The sequence below is a fragment of the Bos javanicus genome, chromosome 9 (assembly GCF_032452875.1).
Source record: "Bos javanicus breed banteng chromosome 9, ARS-OSU_banteng_1.0, whole genome shotgun sequence".
In the NCBI taxonomy this organism is placed as follows: domain Eukaryota; kingdom Metazoa; phylum Chordata; class Mammalia; order Artiodactyla; family Bovidae; genus Bos; species Bos javanicus.
In genome coordinates, this window is record NC_083876.1 from 157653 (window position 1) to 178059 (window position 20407).

General features: G+C 38.5%; 1 pseudogene; it reads left to right on the forward strand.

Annotated features, from left to right (window-relative positions):
- The first annotated feature begins 2004 nt into the window (after nucleotides 1–2004).
- On the forward strand, nucleotides 2005–2944 carry LOC133254397 (olfactory receptor 8K3-like; annotated as a pseudogene).
- Nucleotides 2945–20407: the final 17463 nt, after the last annotated feature.

Consider the following 20407-nt stretch of genomic DNA (forward strand, 5'->3'; position numbering starts at 1 on the left):
CATCCTCTGCTGCTCTCTTCTCACCATAAATGAAGGTACTGCATAAACTGCATTTATAGACATATATGTCCTATACATGGACATACATGTCTGATACATAGTCATGCATGTCCTGGTATGATTCACCATGCAAACAAATTTAATTCCCACTGTGGTCCATTATGCATTTCTTATTCATATCTGCCAGGTGGTGTGCTAAATTTTAATCAGTACCACCTGAAGGAAAAATATCTTTCATAGACTATGTTTTGAGTAGTGGGTTATATGAATTTTGGGAATTTGTGGTTTGAAAATTTATTGTATCATTAGCATATGCATTATATCCTAGACAACATATTAAAAAGCAGAGACATTATTTTGCTAACAAAAGTCCATCTAGTAAAAGTTATAGTTTTTCAGTAGTCATGTATGGAGGTGAGAGTTGGACTATAAAGAAAGCTGAGCACCAAAGAATTGATGCTTTTGAACTGTGGTGTTGGAGAAGACTCTTGAGAGGCCCTTGGACTGCAAGGAGATCAACCAGTCAATCCTAAAGGAAATCAGTCCTGAATATTCATTGGAAGGACTGATGTTGAAGCTGAAACTCTAATACTTTGGCCACCTGATATAAAGAACTGACTCATTTGAAAAGACCCTGATGCTGGGAAAGATTGAAGGTGGGAGTAGAAGGGAATGACAGAGGATGAGATGGTTGGATGGCATCACCAACTCAATGGGCATGAGTTTGAGTGAACTCAGGGAGTTGGGGATGGACAGGAAGGCCTGGCGTGCTGCAGTCCATGGGGTCACAAAGAGTCAGACATGACTGAGTGACTGAACTATATCTTATTGATGTATTTTTAAAATGCCATTATGTGATTATATCTTATAAAGAATAAAAAAAAACTTTAAGGAATAGTACAATAATTATCCATGTGTGTGTGTATGTGTGTATATATATATATATATATATATATATATATATATATATATATATATGAAATACTCCTTGGAAGAAAAGTTATGACCAACCTAGATAGCATATTCAAAAGCAGAGACATTACTTTGCCAACAAAGGTCCGTCTAGTCAAGGCTATGGTGTTTCCAATGGCCATGTATGGATGTGAGAGTTGGACTGTGAAGAAAGCTGAGTGCCGAAGAATTGATGTTTTTGAACTGTGGTGTTGGAGAAGACTCTTGAGAGTCCCTTGGACTGCAAGGAGATCCAACCAGTCCATTCTGAAGGAGATCAGGCCTGGGATTTCTTTGGAAGGAATGATGCTAAAGCTGAAACTCCAGTACTCTGGCCACCTCATGCGAAGAGTTGACTCATTGGAAAAGACTCTGATGCTGGGAGGGATTGGGGGCAGGAAGAGAAGGGGACAACAGAGGATTGAGATGGCTGGATGGCATTATTGCCTCGATGGACGTGAGTCTGAGTGAACTCCGGGAGTTGGTGATGGACAGGGAGGCCTAGCGTGCTGCAATTCATGGGGTCACTAAGAGTCAGACACGACTGAGCAACTGAACTGAACTGAAAGGTTTATGATTGCTTAACTTCTCAGTTTTGCTTTATTATCTATTTTTACACAGCGCTGTCTAATTGTCTATGTTTCTATACCTATATTACAGTGCTTGTCAACCTGATACTATTGTGACTACTGGCTCAATATTGCTGCAGGTTGCATATTTGATATATTAAGATATTGAGCACTTTAACTGACCTATAAACAGTAGCAGCCAGTAGCATTTCAACTCTCAGTTATGACAGTCAAAATGTCTCCAGACAGTGGAAAAATATTCTTGGGGAAGTAAAGTCACTCTAATTGAGAATAGCTGATCTACTCTATTTATGTATATTTTAATGTGCTACACATGGACTTAATTTTAAATGTTCTAAATTGGAAATTTAAATTTATCTTACTTACCAGTTATGCATACTAACACATCTTAGAGGACATTTTACACAAAATCTATTGACTCTGCTGCTGTGTTGACCCAAAATAAGTTTCCTCATAAACCTGGATGGAAGCACAGAATGGAACAATGCAGAGTGAATTCATCCTCATGGGAATCACAGACCGTCCTGAGCTGCAGGCTCCATTGTTTGGGCTCTTTCTCATCATCTATGTGATCTCTGTGGTGGACAACTTGAGCATGGTCATCCTCATTAAGGTGGACTCCAGGCTGCAGACACCCATGTACTTCTTTCTCAGGTACCTGGCTTTCACTGATCTTGGTTATTAAACAACTATGGGCCCAAAAATATTTGTAAATTTTGTGGCAGATCAAAATAAAATCTCCTATTTTTTTGCACTACACAGCTCACTTTCTTTCTTGTGTCATTATTAGTGAGCTTTTTATTCTGGCAGCAATGTCCTATGACTGCTATGTGGCCAAATGTAACCCTCTGCCCTACCTAGTGGTCATGTCACAAAAGATATGTCAGGTGCTGGTGTCAATGCCATATCTCTATAGAATATTTGAGTCTCTTCTTATTGCTGTAAAGATATTTGACTCATCATTCTGTGGCTATAATGTCATCAGACATTTCTACTATGACAGTCTCCCCTTGTTATCTTTGCTCTGCTCAAATGCAAATGAAATTGGACTGATTATTCTTTTCTCAGCAGGTTTTACTTTGGTTTTCTCTCTTCTGATAGTTCTTGTGTCTTACCTTCTTATCCTCCCATCCATTCTCAGGATAAGCTCTGCTGGAGGCAGGCACAAGGCTTTTTCTACCTGTGGGTCTCACCTGATGGTGTTCACAGTGTTCTATGGGGCTTTAATATTTATGTATGTGCAGCCAGAGTCTAACCATGCATTTGACACAGATAAAATGGCATCTGTATTTTACACTCTGATTATCCCTATGCTAAATCCCTTGATCTACACTTTGAGGAACAAAGATGTAAAACATGCCCTACAAAGGATGTGGAAAAGACTATGCAATTTTTTCTCTTAAACCTTCTGTACAATATGAATCCTATAATTTAGGTGGTGGGCTTCAAACTGCTCTCTGTGTGTTTCTAAAAAGGATAAAAAGTATGGAAATGTTCAACACATATTTAGAAATTTGCCTTCTAAGGTCTAGTCATACTTCTATGTGCTATATATACATTAGCACACAAAGGGGGAAAATATCTGCTTTTCTTGAGGGGAAGAGATGAATTACAAATATAAATAAGTAAATAGCACCATACCTTAGAATGAGTTAGGACACTGTAAGCACAAGTAAATAGAATTGAGTGAGGAAGAATAGCATATACAAAAGGATTCAAAGGATAATTGTTATTCCCAACTATTAGAATACTAATTTCCTAGTGTCTACATGTGTTTGTGCATGTACATGTGGTTTTATGTAAGCACATAAAACTCTTCTGTTTTTTATTCACTATATTTCTCTAAGGCATGTATTAAAATTAAACTTATGGTGGTTTCTAGGAGGCTCAGTATAGTACAATGATTTGAATTCATCATTCATCTAAATTAATTCAGATGCTCCCTTATCACATGGAAGATTTTAGGATCCTGCTCTGTTCTCATCAGTGAAGTTACTGTTGTATATGAGCCCTAGAAAGTCTTTAGACTCAGCACACTTAGCAATTCAGTAACTCACAATATCTTATTTATCTAAATCAGACAGTTTCTCTGTAAGTTCAAATTCAGTTGCTCAGTCATGTCTGACTCTTTGCTACTCCATGGGCTGCAGCATGCCAAGCTTCCCTGTCCATCACCAACTCCCGGAGATTGCTCAGACTCATGTCTATCAAGTCAGTGATGCCATCCGACCACCTCATGCTCTGCCATCCCCTTCTCCTCCTGCCTTCAATCTTTCCCAGCAAGAGGGTCTTTTCCAATGAGTCAGTTCTTCGCATCAGGTGGCCAAAGTATTCTCTGAACCAGATACATTTTTTAATTTTCTTTAACAATATTCTATACATGAAAGTCACTAAGAAAGTGGGCCTTTTAAATATTCTCACCTCAGGAAAAGGAATGATAATCATGTAATGTGAAAATGTTAGCTAGTGCTAAATTGTAGCCATATTGAACTATATAAATGCATCAAATCAACATGTTATAGACTTTAAATTTACACTATATTAACTGTCAATTATGTCACAATAAAGCCAGAGGGAAAAAAGGTAAATTTCTTGAGAGTCTCCCATGGAAGCTTTGAGCTGTATTTTTATATTTTATTGGTATCTTGATTCTTATCTGCTTTTTGATCAAACAAGATAGTTACATTTCTTTATCTGTCTGAAAAACAAAAATATTTCTTAAAGTTTGTGTTCTAATTTTTGTACTTTTGCATAAAAGGTCTACTTTATGCTGAACTAGCTTTGTGCCTTTGTTATGGGATAACCTTCTTCAGTATTGGTTCATAAGAGTGTAAAAAATCTTTTACTATATATGCATGCATTAATGTGTACTGTATTATATATTGTATTTTAATATATTTAATTATATTATATAATTTTTATTCTATTGTTTGATTGCCATGATTTTATCATATCTTTGTAGCAAACAAAAGACAAAATTCTATGATTTGGTCAATATTTCTAGGAAAAATGTAATAAGATATGTAACAATTTGTTATATATATAATATGCATACAAATATCCTCTTCTAAATTGTCACTTTTTGGTTTAATTTTGTATTTTTAACATTTATGAAATTTTATTTACATCATAGAGAGACTGCACTGTTCTTTGTTCACCGTCCTTAAAAACTCAAAAACATTTTCACTAAATCAAGAAAAAGGCAAGTATGACTCTTCTTTCCCATGATATTGACATTTTAATGGAGGTGGTATTCAATATGGCAAAGAAAAAAAAAATCCAGATTGGAAAGAAGGAATTTAAACTGTGTTTATTAGTACATGATGAGATTGTACAGGTGGAAATCTAAACTATAAAAAAAAGCATTGAATTAAATGGTGAATTTAGGATGGTTTCAAGGAGAGATCAGTACACACAATAATTTTTATTTCTATATACTACAAATGAAAAATTAGAAATGGAATTGTTAGGGGGAGGAGCCAAGATGGCGGAGGAGTAGGACGGGGAGAACACTTTCTCCCCCACAAACTCATCAAAAGAGCATTTAAACGTCGAGTAAATTCCACAAAACAACTTCTGAATGCCGGCAGAGGACATCAGGCACCCAGAAAAGCAACCCAACTCTTCGAAAGGAGGTAGGAAAAAATATTAAAAACAAAAAAAAAAGAGACAAAAGAGGGAGGGACGGAGTTCCGTCCTGGGAAGGGAATCTTAAAAAGAGAGAAGTTTCCAAACATCAGGAAACCTTCTCACTGCCGAATCTGCGCCGAGCTTTGGAAGCACAGAGGGCAATATAACAGGGAGAAAAAATAAATAAACAATTTAAAACTCGCAGATTGCGAGCCCTACGGTAACTCCCCCAGCAGAGAAGCAGCGCAGACGCCTGCATCCACCATTAGCAAACCGGGGCTGGGCAGGGAGGCGCGGCGTGGGCTGCATCGCTGAGAGTAAGAATCAGGCCTGAATACCCTGAGCGCTATCTGAGCGAAATAATTTGGGCTAGCAAACCAGACTGTGGGATATCTACCACGCGAAAAGCCAGCCCTAACCTAAGACCGCCAGGCCCGCGCACGGAACAAAGGACTGAACAGAGATAGCCGGCTGCAGACCTTCCCCCTCCGGTGACAGGCAGCCAGAGCCGGAAGGGGGCAATCGCAGCCCCAGAGAGACATTATCTATAAAATTGTAAGCAGGCTTCTTTGCTAACTAAAACTTCTTGGGGGTCTGGACGGTCAACATCTGCCTGAGAAGGTGCGCCGGTTTTACATCCAGATAACCGAGTGGCGGGGAGGCGATAAGTCGCAGCATTGGCGCTCACCTGGGAAGAGCAAATTGGCGCTCGGACCTGGGAAGAGCACAAAACGCAGGCCCAACTGAGTCTGCGCCTCTGAGGACTACCCGAGTGCCTGAACTTGAGCGGCTTGGACCTGGGAGGTGCATGCAGCCCAGGGCCAGCCTCGGATTGTTCCTGGCGGAACAACCTAGAGTCCGAGCAGTGTGGACAGGGAGGCTACACGCGCCGTGAGCGGGGGCAGACCCAGGGTGGCTGAGACACTGCAAGCCCACGCCAGTGTTATTTGTTTGCAGCATCCCTCCCTCTCTCCCCACAGCGCGACTGAACAAGTAAGCCTTAAAAAAAAAAAAAAAGTGTCCTCCACCGTGCCCTTTGAGTCAGGGCAGAAACCAGATACTGAAGAGACTAGCAAACAGAAGAAGATATAACAGAGGGAAACGCCTTGGAAGCTACAGGCAATAGATCAAAACCCTGTGGTTACTACGGGCTACATAGGAAGGGGCCTATAGATCTTGAGAAATATAAATCTGACCAAGAAACTAGCCAAAAATAAACTGAACCCACAACACCCACAAAAAAAAAAAAAAAAAAAGCCCTAGATATATTTTTATTATTTTTACGGTCATTCTTTCTTTTTTTTTTTTTTTAATTAAAAAAAAAAAATTTAAGTCCTCTATTGTTCCTTTAATTTTCACTTTTATAACATATTACTTTGCAAAAAAAAAAAAAAAAAGACCCTATTTTTTTCTTCTTCAGCAAACTTCATATATATATATTTTATAATTTTTTGACCTTGTTTTTTTGTTTTGTTTTGTTTCTGTTTTTTTCTTCTTTTCTTTAACATTGTATTTTTGAAATTCCAAACTCTACTCTAGATTTTTAATTTTCACTTTTTGGTATATGTTATCAATTTTGTACCTATAGTTTTTTTTTATATAATTTCTGTGACTTTTTTTTCTTTTTCTTCTTCTCTGTTTCTTTCTCTTCTTCTTTTATATAACATTGTATATCTGAAATTCCAAACTTTACTCTAGATTTTTAATTTATGCTTTTTGGTATTTGATATCAATTTTGTACCTGTATTTTCTTTATAATTTTTGTGACATTGTTCGTATTTGTTTGTTTGTTTTCTCTCTTTATTTTTCTTCTTCTTCTTTTTTTTTTTTTTTTAACATTGTATTTTTGAAATTCCAAACTCTACTCTAGATTTTTAATTTTTGCTTTCTGGTATTAGTTATCAATTTTGTACCTGTACTTTCTTTATAATTTTCGCGACCTTGTTTGTTTTTGTTTGTTCGTTTTTTCTCTCTTTCTTTTCCTTCTTCTTTTCTTTAACATCGTATTTTTGAAATTCCAAACTCTACTCTAGATTTTTAATTTTCGCTTTCTGGTATTAGTTATCAATTTTGTACCTGTACTTTCTTTATAATTTTCACGACCTTGTTTGTTTTTGTTTGTTCGTTCTTTCTCTCTTTCTTTTCCTTCTTCTTTTCTTTAACATCGTATTTTTGAAATTCCAAACTCTACTCTAGATTTTTAATTTTTGCTTTTATGTATTTGTTACCAATTTTGTACCTTTAAGGACCCAATCTTCAGGACCCATTTTTCACTAGGAAGTGAGATTACTGGCTTGACTGCTCTCTCCCCCTTTGGACCCTCCTTTTTCTCCACCAGGTCGCCTGTGTCTCCTCCCTAACCCCTCTCTACTCTACCCAACTCTGTGAATTTCTGTGTGTTCCAGACGGTGGAGAACACTTAGGGAACTGATTACTGGCTGGATCTGTCTCCCTCCTTTTCATTCCCCCTTTTATCCTTCTGGCCACCTCTGTTACCTTCCTCCTTCTTCTCTTCTCTGTATAACCCCATGAACATCTCTGAGTGGTCCAGTTGTGGAGTGCACATAAGGAAGTGACTACTGGCTAGCCCACTCTCTCCACTATTGATTCACCTCATCTCATTTGGGTCACCTCTAACTCCCTCCTCCCTCTTCTCTTCTCCATGTAACCCTGTGAACCTCTCTGAGTGACCCTCACTGTAGAGAAACTTATCATCTTTAATGTAGATGTTTTATCAATGGTGCTGTATAGAAGGAGAAGTTTTGAAACTACTGTAAAAATAAGACTGATAATCGGAAGCAGGAGACTTAAGTCCAAACCCTGACTCCAGGGAACTCCTGACTCCAAGGAACATTCATTGACAGGAGCTCATCAAATACCTCCATACTGACACTGAAACCAAACACCACACAAGGGCCAATAAGTTCCAGGGCAAGACATACCAAGCAAATTCTCCAGCAACAAAGGAACACAGCCCTGAGCTTCAAGATACAGGCTGCCCAAAGTCACCCCAAAACTATAGACATCTCATAACTCATTACTGGACATTTCATTGCACTCCAGAGAGAAGAAATACAGCTCCACCCACCAGAACACCGACACAAGCTTCCCTAACCAGGAAACCTTGACAAGCCACCTGTACAAACCCACACACAGTGAGGAAACGCCATAATAAAGAGAACTCCACAAACTGCCAGAATACAGAAAGGACACCCAAAACTCAGCAATTTAAACAAGATGAAGAGACAGAGGAATACTCAGCAGATAAAGGAACAGGATAAATGCCCACCAAACCAAACAAAAGAGGAAGAGATAGGGAATCTACCTGATAAAGAATTCCGAATAATGATAGTGAAATTGATCCAAAATCTTGAAACTAAAATGGAATCACAGATAAATAGCCTGGAGACAAGGATTGAGAAGATGCAAGAAAGGTTTAACAAGGACCTAGAAGAAATAAAAAACAGTCAATATATAATGAATAATGCAATAAGTGAAATTAAAAACACTCTGGCGGCAACAAATAGTAGAATAACTGAGGCAGAAGACAGGATTAGTGAATTAGAAGATAGAATGGTAGAAATAAATGAATCAGAGAGGATAAAGGAAAAACGAATTAAAAGAAATGAGGACAATCTCAGAGACCTCCAGGACAATATTAAACGCTACAACATTCGAATCATAGGGGTTCCAGAAGAAGACAACAAAAAGAAAGACCATGAGAAAATACTTGAGGAGATAATAGTGGAAAACTTCCCTAAAATGGGGAAGGAAATAATCACCCAAGTCCAAGAAACCCAGAGAGTACCAAACAGGATAAACCCAAGGAGAAACACCCCAAGACACATATTAATCAAATTAACAAAGATCAAACACAAAGAACAAATATTAAAAGCAGCAAGGGAAAAACAACAAATAACACACAAGGGAATTCCCATAAGGATAACAGCTGATCTTTCAATAGAAACTCTTCAAGCCAGGAGGGAATGGCAAGACATACTTAAAATGATGAAAGAAAATAACCTACAGCCCAGATTATTGTACCCAGCAAGAATCTCATTCAAGTATGAAGGAGAAATCAAAAGCTTTTCAGACAAGCAAAAGCTGAAAGAATTCTGCACCACCAAACCAGCTCTCCAACAAATACTAAAGGATATTCTCTAGACAGGAAACACAAAAACGGTGTATAAACTCGAACCCAAAACAATAAAGTAAATGGCAACGGGAACATACTTATCAGTAATTACCTTAAATGTAAATGGGTTGAATGCCCCAACCAAAAGACAAAGACTGGCTGAATGGATACAAAAACAAGACCCCTACATATGTTGTCTACAAGAGACCCACCTCAAAACAGGGGACACATACAGACTGAAAGTGAAGGGCTGGAAAAAGATTTTCCATGCAAATAGGGACCAAAAGAAAGCAGGAGTAGCAATACTCATATCAGATAAAATAGACTTTAAAACAAAGGCTGTGAAAAGAGACAAAGAAGGTCACTACATAATGATCAAAGGATCAATCCAAGAAGAAGATATAACAATTATAAATATATATGCACCCAACATGGGAGCACCACAGTACGTAAGACAAATGCTAACAAGTATGAAAGGAGAAATTAACAATAACACAATAATAGTGGGAGACTTTAATACCCCACTTACACCTATGGATAGATCCACTAAACAGAAAATTAACAAGGAAACACAAACCTTAAACGATACAATAGACCAGTTAGACCTAATTGATATCTATAGGTCATTTCATTCCAAAACAATGAATTTCACCTTTTTCTCAAGCGCACATGGAACCTTCTCCAGGATAGATCACATCCTGGGCCATAAAGCTAGCCTTGGTAAATTCAAAAAAATAGAAATCATTCTAAGAATCTTCTCTGACCACAATGCAGTAAGATTAGATCTCAATTACAGGAGAAAAACTATTAAAAATTCCAACATATGGAGGCTGAACAACACACTGCTGAATAACCAACAAATCACAGAAGAAATCAAAAAAGAAATCAAAATTTGCATAGAAACGAATGAAAATGAAAACAAAACAACCCAAAACCTGTGGGACACGGTAAAAGCAGTCCTAAGGGGAAAGTTCATAGCAATACAGGCACACCTCAAGAAACAAGAAAAAAGTCAAATAAATAACCTAACTCTACACCTAAAGCAACTAGAAAAGGAAGAAATGAAGAACCCCAGGGTTAGTAGAAGGAAAGAAATCTTAAAAATTAGAGCAGAAATAAATGCAAAAGAAACAAAAGAGACCATAGCAAAAATCAACAAAACCAAAAGCTGGTTCTTTGAAAGGATAAATAAAATTGACAAACCATTAGCCAGACTCATCAAGAAACAAAGGGAGAAAAATCAAATCAATAAAATTAGAAACGAAAATGGAGAGATCACAACAGACAACACAGAAATACAAAGGATCATAAGAGACTACTATCAACAATTATATGCCAATAAAATGGACAACGTGGAAGAAATGGACAAATTCTTAGAAAAGTACAACTTTCCAAAACTGGACCAGGAAGAAATAGAAAATCTTAACAGACCCATCACAAGCATGGAAATTGAAACTGTAATCAAAAATCTTCCAGCAAACAAAAGCTCCGGTCCAGACGGCTTCACAGCTGAATTCTACCAAAAATTTAGAGAAGAGCTCACACCTATCCTGCTCAAACTCTTCCAAAAAATTGCAGAGGAAGGTAAACTTCCAAACTCATTCTATGAGACCACCATCACCCTAATACCAAAACCTGACAAAGATCCCACAAAAAAAGAAAACTACAGGCCAATATCACTGATGAACATAGATGCAAAAATCCTTAACAAAATTCTAGCAATCAGAATCCAACAACACATTAAAAAGATCATACACCATGATCAAGTGGGCTTTATCCCAGGGATGCAAGGATTCTTCAATATCCGCAAATCAATCAATGTAATACACCACATTAACAAATTGAAAAATAAAAACCATATGATTATCTCAATAGATGCAGAGAAAGCCTTTGACAAAATTCAACATCCATTTATGATAAAAACTCTCCAGAAAGCAGGAATAGAAGGAACATACCTCAACATAATAAAAGCTATATATGACAAACCCACTGCAAACATTATCCTCAATGGTGAAAAATTGAAAGCATTTCCTCTAAAGTCAGGAACAAGACAAGGGTGCCCACTTTCACCATTAGTATTCAACATAGTTTTGGAAGTTTTGGCCACAGCAATAAGAGCAGAAAAAGAAATAAAAGGAATCCAAATTGGAAAAGAAGAAGTAAAATTCTCACTATTTGCAGATGACATGATCCTCTACATAGAAAACCCTAAAGAGTCCACCAGAAAATTACTAGAAATAATCAATGACTACAGTAAAGTTGCAGGATATAAAATCAACACACAGAAATCCCTTGCATTCCTATACACTAATAATGAGAAAACAGAAAGAGAAATTAAGGAAACAATTCCATTCACCATTGCAACGGAAAGAATAAAATACTTAGGAATATATCTACCTAAAGAAACTAAAGACCTATATATAGAAAACTATAAAACACTGGTGAAAGAAATCAAAGAGGACACTAATAGATGGAGAAATATACCATGTTCATGGATTGGAAGAATCAATATAGTGAAAATGAGTATACTACCCAAAGCAATTTATAGATTCAACGCAATCCCTATCAAGCTACCAACGGTATTCTTCACAGAGCTAGAACAAATAATTTCACAATTTGTATGGAAATACAAAACACCTCGAATAGCCAAAGCGATCTTGAGAAAGAAGAATGGAACTGGAGGAATCAACCTACCTGACTTCAGGCTCTACTACAAAGCCACAGTTATCAAGACAGTATGGTACTGGCACAAACACAGAAATATTGATCAATGGAATAAAATAGAAAGCCCAGAGATAAATCCACGCACATATGGACACCTTATCTTTGACAAAGGAGGCAAGAATATACAATGGATTAAAGACAATCTCTTTAACAAGTGGTGCTGGGAAATCTGGTCAACCACTTGTAAAAGAATGAAACTGGACCACTTTCTAACACCATACACAAAAATAAACTCAAAATGGATTAAAGATCTAAACGTAAGACCAGAAACTATAAAACTCCTAGAGGAGAACATAGGCAAAACACTCTCCGACATACATCACAGCAGGATCCTCTATGACCCACCTCCCAGAATATTGGAAATAAAAGCAAAAATAAACAAATGGAACCTAATTAACCTTAAAAGCTTCTGCACATCAAAGGAAACTATTAGCAAGGTGAAAAGACAGCCTTCAGAATGGGAGAAAATAATAGCAAATGAAGCAACCGACAAACAACTATCTCAAAAATATACAAGCAACTCCTACAGCTCAACTCCAGGAAAATAAACGACCCAATCAAAAAATGGGCCAAAGAACTAAATAGACATTTCTCCAAAGAAGACATACAGATGGCTAACAAACACATGAAAAGATGCTCAACATCACTCATTATCAGAGAAATGCAAATCAAAACCACTATGAGGTACCATTTCACACCAGTCAGAATGGCTGCGATCCAAAAGTCTACAAATAATAAATGCTGGAGAGGGTGTGGAGAAAAGGGAACCGTCTTACACTGTTGGTGGGAATGCAAACTAGTACAGCCACTATGGAGAACAGTGTGGAGATTCCTTAAAAAACTGGAAATAGAACTGCCTTATGATCCAGCAACCCCACTGCTGGGCATACACACTGAGGAAACCAGAAGGGAAAGAGACACGTGTACCCCAATGTTCATCGCAGCACTGTTTATAATAGCCAAGACATGGAAGCAACCTAGATGTCCATCAGCAGATGAATGGATAAGAAAGCTGTGGTACATATACACAATGGAGTATTACTCAGCCATTAAAAAGAATACATTTGAATCAGTTCTAATGAGGTGGATGAAACTGGAGCCTATTATACAGAGTGAAGTAAGCCAGAAGGAAAAACATAAATACAGTATACTAACGTATATATATGGAATTTAGAAAGATGGTAACAATAACCCGGTGTACGAGACAGCAAAAGAGACACTGATGTATAGAACAGTCTTATGGACTCTGTGGGAGAGGGAGAGGGTGGGAAGATTTGGGAGAATGGCAATGAAACATGTAAAATATCATGTAGGAAACGAGTTGCCAGTCCAGGTTCGATGCATGATGCTGGATGCTTGGGGCTGGTGCACTGGGACGGCCCAGAGGGATGGTATGGGGAGGGAGGAGGGAGGAGGGTTCGGGATGCGGAACACATGTATACCTGTGGCGGATTCATTTTGATATTTGGCAAAACTAATACAATTATGTAAAGTTTAAAAATAAAATAAAATTGGAAGAATAAAAAAAAAAAGAAATGGAATTGTTAAAAGTTGTTTTTATTGTTCAGTTGACAAATCGTGTCTGACTCTTTGTGACCCTATGGACTGCAGTACGCCAGGCCGTTCTCTCCCTCATCATCTCCTGGAGTATGCCAAGCTCATGTCCATTGAATTGCTGATGCCATCCAACCATCTTATCCTCTGTGACCCTCTTCTCCTTCTGTCTTCAATTTTTCCCAGTATCAGGGTCTTTTCCAATGAGTCAGCTCTTCACATCAGCTGGCCAGAGTTTTGGAGCTTCATCTTCAGCATCAGTCCTTCAGGGTTGATTTCCTTTAGGACTGACTGATTTGATCTCTTGCAGTCCAAGGGACTCTCAAGAGTCTTCTCCAACACCACAATGCAAAGGCATTGATTCTTAGGCTCTCTGCCTTCTTTATGGTCCAACTCTCATATCCATATATGACTACTGGAAAAATCATAGCCTTGTTAAATTGTTAAATACCTGTTTTAAATTCATCATAGTTATGAAATGCTTGAAGATATATACAAATATGCAAGCCTTTATGGTAAAAATTAGAAAATATTCCTGAAAGATATTAATGGAGGCATAAACAAATGAGATCTTACCATATTTATTTACTGATTTATTCAATATTAGCTAAATATAACAATTTCTCAAATCAAACACAATTAAAATTTAAGCAGAAATTCTTTTTTGATAAGAATTGAGAAGCTAAAACCAAAATACATAAAGGAGCTAAAATCAAACCATACAGAGAAAAAGATCTAGAATAGCTGAACTAACTTTAAAAAGTGTAATAAACTTGTAATATGAACATTAAGACAAGCAGTAATGATATCCAGTCTTATTCCAAAGCTACAATTATTTTTTTAAGTCTGCTCCTGATATAAAAATTGGCAATATGTATCAATGAAAAGATAGTGATAGATCAGAAATGGACTCATTTGTATATGAACAATTAATGTTCCACAAGTAAAAGAGAAAAACAGAAAAAAGCCATTTTTGTGGAGAAAGGATAGACTTTCAAGTTCTCTTTTCATCTTATTTCTGTCCTGAGACCTTGTAACCAGTGGGGACATTCCCTCTGGTTTCTGCTGGCTGAAGATGCTGGTTGTCAGACTTGTATCAAGGCAAGCCAGCTGGCTGGGGCCAGAGTCATGAAGTGACAGGCAGCATTCCCTTGTCCAACCATACCAGTTCTCAGGGGAGTTAGTCTTAAGAACAAGTTCCAATCCATAAGAGAACTTTGTCACTTTTATCTTCATTGCTGGAAAATATCCAGTTCTGGAAAAATCCAATCCCAGTATTGCCTACCTGTTGTCACAGCTTTGTAATTCTGTGGCTGAAGGCACACAAAGGACTTTGCTTTCTTAGGCTATCTTTGGAAGGAAATCTGGACCTTGGGGGAAGAAGCGGCATATTTTGCCCTTCTTTTAGAATGTCTCTTGCTTCCATAGATAAGCCATGTCATCATTGTTTAGTCACTAAGTGTGTTTACTCTTTTACAACCCCATGGACTACAGCCTGTCGAACTTCTTCTGTTAATGGGATTTCCCAGGCAAGAATATGGAGTGGGTTGCCATTTCTTTCTCCAGGAGATCTTCCTGACCCAGGGATTGAACCTAAGTCTTTTGCATTAGCAGGTGGGTTCTTTACCACTGAGTCACCAGGGAAATCCTTAGATAATGCCATACAAAGGCCTATTATTAATACTTATGAGTTAATAAAAAAGCTTGAGCCTTCCCAGGTGCCTCAGTGGTAAAGAATCCTCCTGCCAGTGTAGGAGACCTGAGTTCCATCTCCAGGTCCAGAAGATCCCCTGGAGAAGAAAATGGCAACCCACTCCAGTATTCTTGCCTGGAAAAATCTCATGGCCAGAGGAGCCTGACAGACTACAGCCCATGAGGCTGAAAAGAGTGGGAAACCATTTAGTGACTGAACAAATGAATGGATGAATAAACAAAGTATGATTCTAAAGTACTCAATGAGTGTAATCACTTTTATGCTAAATTTGATATATATTTTTAAAACATGAGGTTGAATACTCCAACTTTGTCTTTAGGTGTTACTTTCATATTACATTTGACCTGCAATGAGCTTTCAGTACCAAATTGATTGCTGAGATGAAGCAGTGAAGGTTCAAACAAATCACATACCTCATTGGATGACATTCAAATTTAGAGTCAATGTTCTAAAAAATGTTATCCTAGACACTTAAACCAAAACATGTGTAGTTGGAATGTCATCAGATTATCAGATTATTGTTAAATTAAAGAAAAAGCAGACATCTCAAATTAATGAATTAGCATCTTTCTATGAATGGAAATATGCAAGAGTCTGGGCTCATTGAAATTATTGCTTTTACATTCCCAGAAAAGTGAAAGTGAAATGGTTAACTGCTTCAGTAGTGTCCGAGTGTAAGGAAAAAGAGAAAATAAAAGAAAAAAACACTAATAAAATTCATAGAAATTTCATAGAAAGAAATGAAAACATCCCTATTTGCAAAAGATATGCTTTCTTATAGAAAATTTCCACAAAACTGAGGAAAATAAAATAATCTGCAAAACATGAGATCACAAAGGAGGCCAGATATGTGATTAACAAAAAGTATATAAATATAAATATATATATATATACATATATATATATATATATATATGAGTGAGTGAAGTCGCTCAGTTGTGTCCGACTCTCTGCAACCCCATGAACTGTAGCCTACCAGGCTCCTCCATCCATGGGATTTTCCAGGCAAGAATACTGGAGTGGGTTGCCATTTCCTTCTCCAGGAGATCTTCCCAACCCAGGGATTGAACCCAGGTCTTTTGCATTGTAGGCAGATGCTTTACTGTCTGAGCCACCAGGGATAGATATTAATAAAACAAGACCATTTACAGTCACTTCATATCTAATGAAAATGTACATAAAAACTAACAAAGCCTGCACAGGATCTGTATGCTGAAAAGTACAAATCCTAATTTTAAAAATCAAAGATTTTAATAATTTAGTAGATATATTTAGCTCAGATCAGTATACTTAAGATAAAATTCTTCCCAAATTGATCCATAGATTTAATGCAAACCTAAATAAAACCTCAGCAAGATTTAGTGCAGAGTGCCGGGAGCCGGCATATTGCATATTGAGTGCATATTGCATATTGAGTGCAGCACTTTTCAGGATCTGGAATAGCTCAACTGGAATTCTATCACTGCCGGTAGCCAGCGTGAGGAACTCCGCCCATGACAAAGGTCATGAGGAAGGAGGCTTGGCATACGCAAAGGCGGGATCAAGCCTCAGGAGTCTCCCTGGAAATTCTCGAGCAATCTACCCCCAAAACCAGAGTCTGCCTACTTTCTGCTTTGTGCTTTCACCTACACCTCTGACTTTACGGGGGGCTGTCCCCCACTACCTCTCTGAAAAAGAGTTAGCTTACAGCTCCAGTTAATAATTCCTGGGTGTGACAGTGTTTAACCTACAAACTCCTTTGGAAATCCTCTAGCCTGCCTGAATAGGTTTTTCCGGCCACATGTGATTGTTCAGAGCCTCCCAACTGTGAGAGGCAGGAGATGTTCTAAACTGTCTAAACACAGATTCTTTTGAGTAGTTAAAAGATTGATTAGAAATTGTATTGGTGAAGGGATTTTCACTTGTTGGGCCAATGTTTGCTGCTAAGTTTCCATATCCCTTACCTGCTGTGTCCCTGGCAGTGTATTGGTTAATATAATTGGTGTAAATAGTAGCTTTAATGTTTGTAACCTGGGACCCTTGAGTTAATTCTTTTTCTTGTTGTAGCCCACCACACCTTTGCTCTGCAGGAATACAACTTTATCTAATGCTTTTGGAGGGTGGCTCCTGACCAATCACCTTTAGAGAAAAATAAGTTTTCTGAAGAAAAGGTCTTAAAATGTTAACAGGCCTCCGGGCCAGAAGATGATGCAAATCACCTAACTTTTGCATATGCTAAGTTTGCAGGAAGAAAGCCTGGCTTGCTGCCTGACTCTACCCCTTCCCCCATTATCCTCTGTGCATAACTTAAGGTATAAAAACTACTTTGAAAAATAAAGTGCGGGCCTTGTTCACCGAAACTTGGTCTCACCATGTCGTTCTTTCTCTTACCTTCTGGCTGAATTATTCAGCCTCTTTTCTCCACTGAATTTCCTCACTGAGCTATCCTTTTTTCAGCCTCTTTTCTTCACTGAATTTTCCTACTGAGCTATCCTCATTCTATTACTCTTTATATCCTTAATTAACGTTTAATTAAGCAATTGTTTCCTGATCTTCGCCTACGCCGTCTCTCCTTCGAATACCCTGGATCAGCCGGGGCTGGTCCCCGGCAGGTGGCGCCCGAAACAGGGATTTTCGAAGGTAAGCTCCCCAAAGCAATCAGAGCCATCAGCCCTATTGCTCCCCGTTCTCGGAACAACTGGGTGACCAGCCCTCTTGTTCCCCCACGGAGCAGTTTGGGTGACCAGCCCTACTGCTCCTCCCTTGGAACAGTTCGGGCCATCAGCCTACTGTTCCTCCCCCGGAACAATCTGGGTCACCAGCCCTATTGTTCTTCCAGTGTTCGGGACGGCTAGGACCCCACTCAAGGGTGCCGCGGACCCCCCTGTAGGATAGACAGGGCGAGAGGAGTGGGAAGTGTTGAAAGTGTTAAAGAGTTAGACTTAGAGAAAGAAAACAGTTTCTGAAGTTAAAAGGCCAAAGAAGAGCCTGATCTTTTAAAAGCTAAAAGCTTTATCTTCTATTATACTTAATTTTCTGACATGGGTAACACTGAAACTAAGAATGGCAACTCTTTATACAAGTAATCTTGAAACTGTTAAAGAGGCTACTGTTAATTTAGATACTTGGGTGAAGGTAAAAAAAACAACTAAAAACTTATCCTATAAATATGATTAAAAATGTTCTGGACCCTCGTCATGAGGCCGTGGGATAGTCTATGGGAGAGGCTATAGCGGTGGATGGTAGTGGGTCTCCACCTTCTGCGCAGATCATATTTTCTGCCATTGACGAAGAAAAGGAGGGAGACTGTGCTCTACCTCCGGAGGAAGGAGAGGGCTTACAGGACGCTGCGGCCGGGCGCCCTGGAGAGCTCCCTCCCCCTCTACACAAACCTTTAAAAATTTATCCAACAATTTCTGATTTAAGACGACTACTCCACCTCCGCTTGCACCTCCCAGGGCCTAAAAATTCCCCAGTTTACATCCAAAGTCTCCCAGAGCATTGCATAAGGCTGAAAAAGATAAAAAAGATTTCTCTTAAACAAAGGAGCTTTTAAAAAATACACAATATACAGAGCCTGCTCCTTGAAGAAAACCCCTCAGGGGGGCCTCACCCAAGCAAAAAAAATAAATAAAAAGAGAAAAAAAAAAAAAAAAAAAAAAGAAAAAATAGAGAAAGATCTAAAGATAGAGAAAAAGCTAAAGAGTGAAAAGGAGAGAGGAACAGAGAAGGAAGGAATCAGGGAATGCAGCAAGATTGAGAAAGGAAGAAAGGAAGTTAGAAAAAGAGATACAGAGAGAAAGAGAGGGAGGAGGGAAGAAAAAGAGAGAAAGAGGGTAAAGGGAAAGAAACGAAGGAAAGAGAAGGGTAGCGAAAAATGAAGGGGGAGAAAAAAGTGAGAAAAGCAGGAAGAGAGGAAGAGAGAGACTGTAAGAGACGCTGTGACCAGGTGCCCTGGCGAGCTCCCCCTCCCCCCCACCCCCCCTGCGCAAACCTTAAAAAAAAAAAAAAAACAACTTAACGACCACTTTCTGATTTAAGGCCATTGCTGCCGCCTCCGTTTGCGCCTTCCAGGGCCCAAGAGTTCCCCACTTTGCCCCCAAAGCCTCTCAAAGTGTTGCCTAAGCCTGAGGAAGATAAAAAGTTTTTTGAACAGTGGAGATTTTAAAACAGACTGCGTGCACAATATGCAGAGCGCGCTCTTTGGAGAAAACCCCCTCAGGGGGGTCTCACCCAGGCTAAGAAAAAAGCGGACCGGTAAGGGGATTTAGCAACAATATTAACCCCTGATACGCCGGTTGCTCCAATTCCAATGGGAGTGGCTGGCCCCCTGCCTGAGGGCATTGTAGGACTTGTGCTAGGGTGTAGCTCGCTTTCTTTTCAAGAAATTTCAGTGGTGTATGGTGTGGTAGATTCTGATTATATTGGAGAAATTATAGTTTTGATCTCGCCGCTTACCAAAACTGTGCAAATTTATAAAGGTCAAAGAATAACACAGTGTTTGCTTTTACCTTATCAGGCAGGAAAAAACTTGACTTCTCAAGCTAAGAGCCACAGAGCGTTTAGATCTAGTGATCTAGCTTTTTGGGTGCAGGAAATTACAGCTCCAAGGCCTTTAAAAGATCTTTTAATTCAAGAAAGTAAAATGTCAGGGCTATTAGACACAGGAACAGACGTCTCTTAACATTGCTGGGAAAGACTGACCCAGCTCCTGGCCAACACATACTACTGAAAATGAGTTGAGATTAGAGAAACTGGTATGCGGGGTGGGAATGCTGTAGAGAAAAAGGTGAGGGAGAGTTTAAAACCTTGAAGAGTAGTGAGTTCCCCGTTGCTGGAAGTATTCAAGCAAATATTAGATGGTTGCTTGTCATCTAAAAAGCTATAGATCAGATTTAGGTTACAAAACGATAACTGAAGAAGCTTATAAACATGTTGTGCAACACCTCTTTACTTGCTTCTCATATTTAAGTCTGCCAAAAGTTTTAAAAACTGATAATGCCCCTTTGAAGCTGCGGAGAGATTGTTTACTAACTTTAAATGATTTCCAAAAATTATTAGGGGACATTAATTGGATATGCCCACATTTAAAACTGACTACTGCAGATTTAAAGCCTTTGTTTAATTGCT